General features: G+C 38.8%; 1 protein-coding gene across 1 annotated transcript in view; it reads right to left on the bottom strand.

Annotated features, from left to right (window-relative positions):
* Window positions 1-12,717, bottom strand: part of LOC126174771 (intermembrane lipid transfer protein VPS13D) — a 531,199-nt gene that overhangs the window by 468,603 nt on the left and 49,879 nt on the right. The window lies entirely within an intron of this gene.

Below are 12,717 nucleotides of genomic sequence, written 5' to 3'. Positions count from 1 at the left end.
TTAAAAATGTTTTATTTGTAACAGTTAACTACAAGTTCCAGTTACTTATGTACATCGTTGCCTATCAGAAATTTATCAGAGCGTTGTACCAGCTTTCCAATGCCCTCATCACAGAAGGCAGTCACCATTGCTTTCTGCCAATTCTCTACGCTAGTCCACAGCTCATTGTCTGTGCCAAAATGTTGTCTTCATAGCCAGCGGTTCATGTTAGCAGACATGAAATTCAGAGGGAGCCATTTACGGGTTGTATTTTGGGTGATCAAACATTTCCCATCAAAAATGCTGAAGGAACATCTTCACTGACCATGCAGAATGCAGCTGAGAGTTGTCTTGAAAAAGGAAATGCACAACAGTTATGTTATGTGGGCTGCATAGCTTCAGGTGAAATTTCTCACCAGGCATTGGTTGGAGACACTATTTTCTAGGCGTCTTTACATGCTCACTGGGCACTCAGAACTGAAAAGAGCGATGTGATGTGTTTGATGGGTATAACAGAGGCACTGCCCAACACATCATCTTGGATTTTCACAGTGGTTTCCATTGCACGACCAATCGGAACTTACTTTTTGAACACCCTCATACTTACCACAACAAGTAAGGAATTGGGGGTTTCTTCTGTATAACATGTTCATATCATTCTGCCTGGTGCAGGCGCGCGCGCGCGCGCGCGCGCGCGCGCGCGCGCGCGCACGCACACACACACACACACACACACACACACACACACCAGCAAAGCAAGTTAAAAATAGCACTGGATATCTACCAAATAATTAAACACAGTTTATGTTTCTTGGCAATGAAGATATTCACAGATATGATAAAAATTAAATTTAATACATGTTTGTGCATTCTTAATGCAGTTTCCTTTCCAAAATTTCTTCTGATCAAAAATATAAAAGAGGAATGTCTTGCAAGTTAGTTGATGGATGTGAATACATTAGACTCTTGCTAAACTGGCCTTTCCTCACACATATGGGTGCCAGATAAGCGGAAGTGCCGGATTGTTGAGAGTTTCTAAAATTTAGTATAAACACATAGGGATCGTACTTTATCAAATCAAAAGATACATTCATTTTTACAGAAAACTTAGCACTTGTGTGTGTACATGCGTATTAGTATCACTCAACATTCAATATGAAACATGTCCCAAATGTTAGTTGTAACCATGATGATATGCAACGGTAGTATACTTTATTACACAATGGCTTTAAAAGCATTTCAGAGGTTGTGCCATGTTTCTAATTGTTTCATAATGTACTCCAGGAAGATGTCTCCAGCATCAGCACCAGTGGTTTGAGATATCCTCATGTTCTCTCCTCCTATATCGTCTTCTTCATTAGTTTCATCGTAACTTTCCTGTGAGCTTATGATTACCTCTTTTCTGCTGAAGTTTGGTCATAAATAGTTGTTCATTCAACACTGTTACCAGTAGCAATGGTTTTCTGTGAAGAACCTCAATTCAGTTTATATCTGATTTCGAGTTTCTGCTTGAGGTCTAGCGTAACGTGTTTTCCTTTAGAAGCAATGATAATGAGCCATAAGGAAAGCCCCAATTTCGAAGTGTACAGGAACGTCGAACATTGTAATTAACTAACAACATTTTTGCAGACCAAATTTCTTTATTGTAGCCATCATTTCAGGTTGAAAGACTAGAAGCTGGAAGTGTGCTGGATTACTGCGAGGCTGGACTACTGAGGGCCGTATCAGCAAGAGTTTAGTGTAATAAGCTTCCGTCAAATATGAGAAGAAATATAGATACAAGTGTTAGGAACTCTTTTCTGAAAGTATTTGTGTGGAGTGTAGCCATGTACTGAAATGAAACATGAATGATAAACAGTCATTGTGGTGCTACAGAAGAATGCTGAAGATTACATAACTAATGAGTAGGTACTGAATAGAATTGGGGAGAAAAGAAATTTGTGGTCCAAAATGACCAGAAGAAGCGACTGGTCAGTACGATACATTCTATGGTTAACCACGTTAGTATTTAAGGGAAATGGGAAGGAGGGGGGGGGGGGGGGGGTGTAAAAATTGTAGAGGGACACCAAGAGATGAATGTTGTTGTTGTTGTTGTTGTTATTGTGGTCTTCAGTCCTGAGACTGGTTTGATGCAGCTCTCCATGCTACTCTATCCTGTGCAAGCTTATTCATCTCCCAGTACCTACTGCAACCTACATCCTTCTGAATCTGCTTAGTGTATTCATTTCTTGGTCTCCCCCTATGATTTTTACCCTCCACGCTGCCCTCCAATATTAAATTGGTGATCCCTTGATGCCTCAGAACATGTCCTACCAACCGGTCCCTTCTTCTCATCAAGTTGTGCCACAAGCTTCTCTTCTCCCCAATCCTATTCAATACTTCCTCATTAGTTATGTGATCTACCCATCTAATCTTCAGCATTCTTCTGTAGCACCACATTTCGAAAGCTTCTATTCTCTTCTTGTCCAAACTATTTACCGTCCATGTTTCACTTCCATACATGGCTACACTCCATACAAATACTTTCAGAAATGACTTCCTGACACTTAAATCTATACTCGATGTTAACAAATTTCTCTTCTTCAGAAACGCTTTCCTTGCCATTGCCAGTCTACATTTTATATCCTCCCTACTTCGACCATCATCAGTTATTTTGCTCCCCAAATAGCAAAACTCCTTTACTACTTTACGCGTCTCATTTCCTAATCTAATTCCCTCAGCATCACCCGACTTAATTCGACTACATTCCATTATCCTCGTTTTGCTTTTGTTGGTGTTCATATTATATCCTCCTTTCAAGACACTGTCCATTCCGTTCAACTGCTCTTCCAAGTCCTTTGCTGTCTCTGACAGAATTACAATGTCATCGGCGAACCTCAAAGTTTTTATTTCTTCTCCATGGATTTTAATGCCTACTCCGAATTTTTCTTTTGTTTCCTTTACTGCTTGCTCAATATACAGATTGAATAACGTCGGGGAGAGGCTACAACCCTGTCTCACTCCCTTCCCAACCACTGCTTCCCTTTCATGTCCCTCGACTCTTATAACTGCCATCTGCTTTCTGTACAAATTGTAAATAGCCTTTCGCTCCCTGTATTTTACCCCTGCCACCTTTACAATTTGAAAGAGAGTATTCCAGTCAACATTGTCAAAAGCTTTCTCTAAGTCTACAAATGCTAGAAACGTAGGTTTGCCTTTCCTTAATCTTTCTTCTAAGATAAGTCGTAAGGTCAGTATTGCCTCACGTGTTCCAGTATTTCTACGGAATCCAAACTGATCTTCCCCGAGGTCGGCTTCTACTAGTTTTTCCATTCGTCTGTAAAGAATTCATGTTAGTATTTTGCAGCTGTGGCTTATTAAACTGATTGTTCGGTAATTTTCACATCTGTCAACACCTGCTTTCTTTGGGATTGGAATTATTATATTCTTCTTGAAGTCTGAGGGTATTTCGCCTGTTTCATACATCTTGCTCACCAGATGGTAGAGTTTTGTCAGGACTGGCTCTCCCAAGGCCGTCAGTAGTTCCAATGGAATGTTGTCTACTCCGGGAGCCTTGTTTCGACTCAGGTCTTTCAGTGCCCTGTCAAACTCTTCACGCAGTATCGTATCTCCCATTTCATCTTCATCTACATCCTCATCCTCTTCCATTTCCATAATATTGTCCTCAAGTACATCGCCCTTGTATAGACCCTCTATATACTCCTTCCACCTTTCTGCTTTCCCTTCTTTGCTTAGAACTGGGTTTCCATCTGAGCTCTTGATGTTCATACAAGTGGTTCTCTTATCTCCAAAGGTCTCCTTAATTTTCCTGTAGGCAGTATCTATCTTACCCCTAGTAAGATAAGCCTCTACATCCTTACATTTGTCCTCTAGCCATCCCTGCTTAGCCATTTTGCACTTCCTGTCGATCTCATTTTTGAGACGTTTGTATTCCTTTTTGCCTGCTTCATTAACTGCATTTTTATATTTTCTCCTTTCATCAATTAAATTCAATATTTCTTCTGTTACCCAAGGATTTCTAAGAGCCCTGGTCTTTTTACCTACTTGATCCTCTGCTGCCTTCACTACTTCATCCCTCAAAGCCACCCATTCTTCTTATACTGTATTTCTTTCCCCCATTCCTGTCAATTGTTCCCTTATGCTCTCCCTAAAACTCTGTACAACCTCTGGTTCTTTCAGTTTATCCAGGTCCCATCTCCTTAAATTCCCACCTTTTTGCAGTTTCTTCAGTTTTAATCTACAGGTCATAACCAATAGATTGTGGTCAGAGTCCACATCTGCCCCTGGAAATGTCTTACAATTTAAAACCTGGTCCCTAAATCTCTGTCTTACCATTATATAATCTATCTGATACCTTTTAGTATCTCCAGGGTTCTTCCATGTATACAACCTTCTATCATGATTCTTAAACCAAGTGTTAGCTATAATTAAGTTGTGCTCTGTGCAAAATTCTACCAGGCGGCTTCCTCTTTCATTTCTTAGCCCCAATCCATATTCACCTACTTCGTTTCCTTCTCTCCCTTTTCCTACACTCGAATTCCAGTCACCCATGACTATTAAATTTTCGTCTCCCTTCACTATCTGAATAATTTCTTTTATATCATCATACATTTCTTCAATTTCTTCGTCATCTGCAGAGCTAGTTGGCATATAAATTTGTACTACTGTAGTAGGCGTGGGCTTCGTGTCTATCTTGGCCACAATAATGCGTTCACTATGCTGTTTGTAGTAGCTTACCAGCATTCCTATTTTCCTATTCATTATTAAACCTACTCCTGCATTACCCCTATTTGACTTTGTGTTTATAACCCTGTAGTCACCTGACCAGAAGTCTTGTTCCTCCTGCCACCGAACTTCACTAATTCCCACTATATCTAACTTTAACCTATCCATTTCCCTTTTTAAATTTTCTAACCTACCTGCCCGATTAAGGGATCTGACATTCCACGCTCCGATCCGTAGGACGCCAGTTTTCTTTCTTCTGATACAGTATGAATGCAGTAAGGAAATTCATAAGGTGCAATAGTTATTCGGAAATGAAGGGATCTGCACAGGATGTAGTAGCATCTACTACTCATCTACATGGATACTCTGCAAATCACATTTAAGTGCCTGGCAGAGGTTTCATCGAACCATCTTCACAATTCTCTAATAATCCAGTCTTGAATAGCGTGTGGAAAGAACGAACACCTACATCTTTCCATATGAGCTCCGATTTCCCTTATTTTCTCGTGGCGATAGTTTCTCACTATGTAGGTCAATGTCAACAAAATATTTTCGCATTCGGAGGAGAAAGTTGGTGATTGGAATTTCATGAGGAGATTCCATTGCAATGAAAAATGCCTTTATTTTAATGATGTCCAGCCCAAATCCTGTATCGTTTCAGTGACACTCTCCCCCATATTTCACAATAATACAAAACGTGCTGCATTATTAGAACTTTTTTAATGTATCTGGTAAGAATCCCACACCGTGCAGCAGTATTCTAAAAGAGGACGGACAAGCGTCGTATAGGCAGTCTCCTTAGTAGATCTGTTACATTTTCTAAGTGTCCTGCCAATAAAGTAAGTCCTTGGTTGCCTTCCTCACAACATATATATATATATATATATATATATATATATATTTTTTTTTTTTTTTTTTTTTTTTTTTTTTTTTTTGTGTGTGTGTTCCTTACAATTTAAGTTGTTCTTAATTGTAATTCCTAGGTATTTAGTTGAATTTATGGCCTTTATATTTGACTGATTTATGGTGTAATAGAAGTTTTATGTATTCCTTTTAGCACTCATATGGATGACTTCACACTTTTCATTATTTAGGGTCAACTGCCAATTTTCACACCAGACAGGTATCTTTTCTAAATTGTTTTGCAATCTGTTTTGATCATCTGATGGCATTAGTTGATATATGACAGCGTCATCTGCAAACAACCGAAAGCGGCTGCTCAGACTCTCCAAAATCGTTAATGTAGATAAGGAACAGCAAAGGGCCTATAACACTATCTTGGGGAACGCCAGAAATCACTTCTGTTTTACTCGATGACTTGCCGTCAATTACTACGAACTGCGACCTCTCTGACTAGAAATCACAAATCCAGACACATAACTGAGATGATATTCCATAAGCACGCAGTTTTTACTACAAGTCTCTTGTGTGGTACAGTGTCAAAAGCTTTCCGGAAGTCCAGAAATACGGAATTGATCTGAAATCCCTTGTCAATAACACTCAACACTTCATGCGAATAAAGAGTTAGTTGTGCTCCACAATAACGATGGTTTCTAAACCCATGTTGACTGTGTGTCAATAGATAATTTTCTTCTAGGCAATTCATAATGTTCGAACACAATAAATGTTCCAAAATCCTGCTGCATCCAAAATCCTGCTGCTGTAATTAAGTGGATCACTCCTACTACCTTTCTTGAATACTGGCGTGACCTGTGCAACTAATGCATCAGCATACTCTGAATGAAACCTAATTGGTATACAGTCTGGACCAGAAGACTTGCTTTTATTAAGTGATTTAAGTTGCTTCACTATTCTGAGGATATCTACTACTAAGTTACTGGCGTTGGCAGCGATTCTTGATTTGAATTCTTGAATATTTACTTTGTCTTCTTTTGAGAAGGCATTTCGGAAGGCTGAGTTTAGTAACCCTCCTTTGGCAGCACTGTCTTCGATAGTATCTCCATTGCTATCATGCACAGAACCTTGAACAACTACAGACAGGACACTTATATTCACAGGACATGTACATTAGTGTGTTCTGCAGAAATGATTATCATTTGAACCACGTCGGCCCGAGGGTTCAAGGTCAATGTCAATATCGCGGCACAAGACCACCTACCGGTATTTGAAAAGCAAATAATTTTTGCAATTTCTTGCAGTAAGGTGTGTTGGATTGACTCTTAGCTCACTTATTCTTGTAACATTTTAGTGGTTTCTGTGGGCAGATCAGACAGACAACAAAGTTTAAGTAGTCTTACTGGCAGTTCATGTGGTGTGTTGTCATTTGTGTAAACACTGCTGTTATGTCTACATGCAAATGCACCTTTTGTTCCAACCTAAAATAGAAATAACCTTTCCTTGGAGAAAAAGAAGGTTAGTTAAGAAGTTTAATACAAAATTTGCAATGCCACATACTATTCGATTGCACAGAGTGGGAACTTTGATATTGTAAAGGCTGCAGCATAATAAATGAGACAAACAGAAGTATGTTCTTTCCTTTTTTTTCAAAAAAAGTAACTAAGTAAATAGATAGAAAAATTTAAACTGTTGAAAGTGTATTTTGCACATTATTAGATATTCTGCTTATGTTATTTTCATATAAACATGTGTTTAAAAATGTAAAACATTTCCAGTATCAACATATTTTGTTAAATGGGTGTCATTAAATCATTGCTCAGATACTGAAGACCACAGAACTTTCACCTTAATTACAGTATCAGAGGGTTGACCTGACACTTCCCCATAATATCTACAAGAAATAAGTAGAGTTGGGTTTTACATACTGAGGCCCATACATGTATTTAAGAAACTACTGATTAGTTTATCACAGCTTTTCAGGGATCCCCATATTTTCCTGAGGGAAAATATGGTAGGGTTAAGTAGAAGCCGACAACATTATCAGAATAATGACATTTCAAACACTGTATTGTAGATTGCCATCCTCACAGCTTACTTCATAATATCTTGAACAAGCATGAATATGATACCAGATGGAAACCCAATGTTAAATTTCCATTCAGTCAGCAAGTAAACATGTATATTTGCAAGCTTGTATTGTCAATTTTCATTCTTAAGCCTTCTTTAAACTAGCAAGTTGTTTAACACTATTAAAAAATTTTGTCATTTGTAAGTGCAGCTATTCTAAAATGTAAAAGGTTAAAATGAGTCTCTTAAGATGCCGACCCCAGGCCGATGCCTAGTGGGCCTATATGTAAATCCATCACTGTTGATGATGTCAAATAAACAGCAAATTTCATCACATTTCCACCTAGTGCCACTATGGTCATGTCATATGGTGGAAGGATGTCACACGCCTCTTACCCCCACCCCACATTTAACCCCTTCTTTTAATGCCTCTTCTGTGATGGGAGATCAGAACTACGACATCCAGAGTTGAAACCACAAAGGCTTTTTTTTATTATTTCTCTTTTATGGGTTGCCAAAGAAAACACACTGATCAGAATTGACAAGAAAAGCCCTCAGAAAGTGACCCGAGGGGCATCAATGCACACACCCTAAAGTACACAGTGTGATGGGTTGTTTGTTTTGTTTTAGGGTACAAAAACAACTAGTGTCATATGTGCCCATGTCAAAAGTGTAGAACACAAAGACAAAGAGAGGAGTTAAAAACAACTGCATGTCAATCCCAAACAATGGAAGAGAAGACAGCTAAAAACAGGGGCATGGAGAAATGTCTATAAAATACCCATAGAGAAACAGAGGTCCAGAATGAAAAATTAAGTGGCATTTGCCACATTGCTACACCGGATAAAAAGTAAAATGCAGTTGACAGCCTGCGCATTGTTCACTATAACAGCAGATAACTTGGATGGCAAACACAAACGGGAACGTAAGTGGTTAAAAAAAGGGCAATCCATCAGGAAATGGCAGTCTGCCAAAAGTTCGGCACAATGAGCTCCCCACCACTTAACAAATAGCGCTGGCTAAAAAGACAGTGCTTGATATGCAACCTAGTTAAAATGATCTCACAGTGAGAGGGCCGAGAGGAGATTGTACAATCTGCTGGGAGAGGCTTAATAACCTGGAGCTAGTTCCCATGAAAGGAGGGCCAGTGGTGGTGTAATAGGAGCAGCAACAGCTCACACTTGTGTGGGGTTTGTGGATGTTTTGCAGCGCCATGACCAGCCCTGGGTTAATACAGTTGTCAACCATGTTAACAGAGTGTTGAAAGGGGGGGGGGGGGGTTAATGTTGGCAGAAACTAAATCTCACATCTGTGCTGTGCCTGTTGATACAATTAGGAGGTGGGGTCACTCTAGTCATGGCCTGCGCCTGAATAGGAGGGTAGGAGGGGGAAGGATAGATTAGTTGATCTTCTTGCAGAAAATGTAAGGGGGCCACATGCAGACAAAACAAAATACCTGTGATTACTGGAGTCAGAGGGACACATTTTTTAGGTTAGAGTAAGGTTACAGAAAGAGAGTACTGAAAGAGATTAAAACAGAACTGTGCCATAATGTACGTAGCAGTATCTGAAGAAATGAAATTTGTGTGGTTCATCAGAACATTAGAGGATTGAAAAATAAGATAGATGAACTTCTTGTAGGCCTAGAAAATGGGTTAAATTCTGAAGGTATAGATGTTTTGTGTCTCTTTGAACACCATGTAACTGCAGGTATGGAGAAGTTAAATTTAAGGGATTACAGATTAGCATTTTATTTATGTAGAGTCAACATGGAAAAAGGAGGAGTTGCTACTTACACAAAAACTGTACACAAAGTCAAAAATATTGAAACAAATAGTTTTTGTGTAGATCAGATTCCTGAAGCATGTGCTTGTGAGTTGCTACTGCAATATACTTCTATAGTAATTGTAACAATCTACAGATCCCCTGAAGGTAACTTCCAGCTACTCATGAAAAATCTAGAGGCATTGTTGAGCTACCTGTCAAACAAAAAGAAGCAGTTAGTGGTCTGTGATGATTTTTATGTAGATTTCTTAAAAGAAACGGATAGGAAAAATGAGCTAGAATCTTTGATTGGTTGTTTCAATCTAGTATCTGTTGTAAATTTTCCAACTTGTGTGCAGCAGGATAGTAGGTCACGTATCGATAACATTTTCATTTTCATTTTCATAGACAGTGCTCAGGCAGAAACAATTAATGTGTACCCAGTTGTTAATGGACTATCTGATCATGATGCACAGTTAATGGAAATAACACATAGCACTTTACGGGTTTCAGGCAGGTTCATAGAAGGCAGGGAGGCTTATTGATGCGAACAGGGTACAGGATTTTAAGAGCAGCCTAGAAGAGGTAGAATGGGATGAAGTATACAAAAAAATGATGCTGATGCCAAATTCAATTTATTTCACTGTAAATTTGTCTCAATGTTTCAGTTTCTTTCCTTAAACCTTATCCAAAAAAAGCCATTACAAAGTCAAGTAAGCTGTGGATTACTAAGGGAATTAAGATGATGTGTAAGAGGAAGAGAGAAATATACTGACAGGCCAGAGTACGTCAGGATCCGACGTTACTTGCTTACTACAAAAGATACTGTAATATTTTAAGGAAAGTCATTAAGAAGTCGAGAAGCTTATGTCTTCTGACAGAAATTAATTATGTGCATAATAAGATTAAAATTATATGGAATATTGTCAAATGGGAAACGGGGCAGCCTGACAGTGCACAGCATACCACAGCAATAAAGCTAAATGATGATGATGTGAGTGATAATTCATAAGTTGCAAGTATTTTTAACAATCACTTTCTGAATGTGGCAGCAAAAATAGGGTTAAAGGGCTCAGTTGAAGAAGCAAAAAAACATGTTAAGAATGTCATTCCCCATAACTTCATGCCTTTAGAAATAGCACCAACATCCCCCACTGAAATTAAGGGAATTATAAATATACTGAAAAAACAAGAGCTTAAGTGGTGTTGATGGACTCTCTAACAGAATTCTGAAGTGTTGTTCTGATTTAATTAGTGGAGTCCTTCGTGATATATGTAATGCTTCGCTGTCACAGGGAATTTTTCCAGACAGATTGAAATAGGCAACTGTCAAACCTCTTCATAAGAAAGGGGACAAGAGTGACTTAAATAATTACAGACCAATCTCATTGTTGACTTCATTTTCTCAAATATTCGAAAAAACTATGTATTCAAGAGTAGTCTCACATTTAAGTGAAAATTATTTACTCAGCATGTCACAGTTCGGATTCTGGAAGCGTTACTCGACCGAGAACGCTATCTACACATTTACTCATCAAACAGAACAAGCCCTAAATAACAAATTATCGCCAGTCGGTATTTTTTGTGATCTTTCCAAGGCATTTGACTGTGTGGATCGTGTCACATTCTTAGAAAAACTCAGGTTTTATGTAACTGATGGCTATACACACAGCTGGTTTGAACCATACTTAACGAATAGAAAGCAAAAAATTGTGCTGAATAACACAAATAATGTTGGGAGGGTGGTAAATTCTAGTCAATGGGGAGTTATCACAGGGTTCAATTTTGGGTCCTCTGTGAATGATCACACACAACGTTCAGCAAGCAGAACTAGTATTTTTTGCAGACGACACAGGTGTTATAAGAAATCCCATTCCAGAAAAATGAAATGATCGTATGGCATTGTTGGCCGGGAGGCCCCATGAGGGGAAGTTCGGCCGCTGTATTGCAAGTCCTTTTTAGTTGACGCCACTTTGGCGACTTGCGAGTCAATGATGATGAAATAATGATGATGAACACAACACCCAGTCATCATGAGGCAGAGAAAATCCTGACCCCACCGGGAATTGAACCCAGGACCCTGTGCGCAGGAAACAACAACGCTACCATAAGACCACAAGCTTTCAAAAAATTATTAAGTGGTTCTCAGAAAATGGACTCTCCCTAAATTTTTAAAAAAACTCACTATATCCAGTTTTGTACACCAAATAGTAGCATATGAACAGGCCTCAGTTAACAGGGTAGATTTCTCCACATTTTTGGGTGTTCACATTGATGACAACTTGAACTGGAAGAAGCATATTACTGAGCTTCTCAAACAATTACGTTAGGCTTCTTTTGCTCTTTGTATAATCGCTACTATTGGTAATAAACAGATCAGTCCCCTAACGTACTTTGCATATTTCCACTCAATTATGTCTTATGGAATAGTTTTCTGGGGTAACTCACCACTTAGACATAAAGTATTGATTGCACAAAAGTAAGCAGTAAGAACAATTAGTGGTGTTCACCCAAGGACGTCATGTAGGCACCTATTCAAGGAGTTAGGTATTTTAACTGCACCATCAGAGTACATATATTTGCTAATGAAATTCATTATAAATAATCCGTCTCTATTCGCGAAGAACAGTGATGTTCGTACGTACAACACAAAAGGGAAAAATGACCTTTCCTATCCGTTATTGAAGCTGTCAGTTTCTCAAGAAGAAGTACATTATTCAGCAACAAAAATCTTTGATCATTTGTCCAACAACATAAAGTGTCTGGCAGATAGCAGATCAAGTTTTAAATCTAGCTTGAAATCAATTCTTTTGGACAACTCCTCCTATTTCATGGACGAGTTTCTGTTTCATAACTGATAAAAAAAATTTTGTACCTCTAAATGTAGTTGCATGTGTAGAACTAAAAATTTCAGAAATATTAATATTAGCACTATTCATGTGTGTGTGTATATACATCTTGTAAGCTGATTTGTTCCATATCATATCGAAAAAAAAAAATACAGAACATGACTAGGGCAAAGTGACACAACCTGCTGGCACACAGCAACAGAGAGATCATCACAGGGGATATAAGAGCTAGCAGGCTGAGGTAAGAGACTGCAGCCTTGACAACAGCGTCAGTGGCCTCGTTTCATGTCAGACAGACGTGACTAGGAACACACATAAACATCACAGTAGCTCCATCAAGAGTGAGCAAATGACAGCTTTCCTGGACCCACTGCACTAAGGGATGGATGATACATACACACAAAGGCTTTGAAGGGCACTGCGAGAGTCGGAGTAGATGACGCAATTTAAAAGCCTGTGTCGCCGGATGTACTAC

Source organism: Schistocerca cancellata, chromosome 3, assembly GCF_023864275.1.
Source record: "Schistocerca cancellata isolate TAMUIC-IGC-003103 chromosome 3, iqSchCanc2.1, whole genome shotgun sequence".
Classification (NCBI taxonomy): domain Eukaryota; kingdom Metazoa; phylum Arthropoda; class Insecta; order Orthoptera; family Acrididae; genus Schistocerca; species Schistocerca cancellata.
The sequence above is the reverse complement of the archived record's forward strand: the minus strand, read 5'-3'. Positions and strand labels throughout refer to the sequence as shown.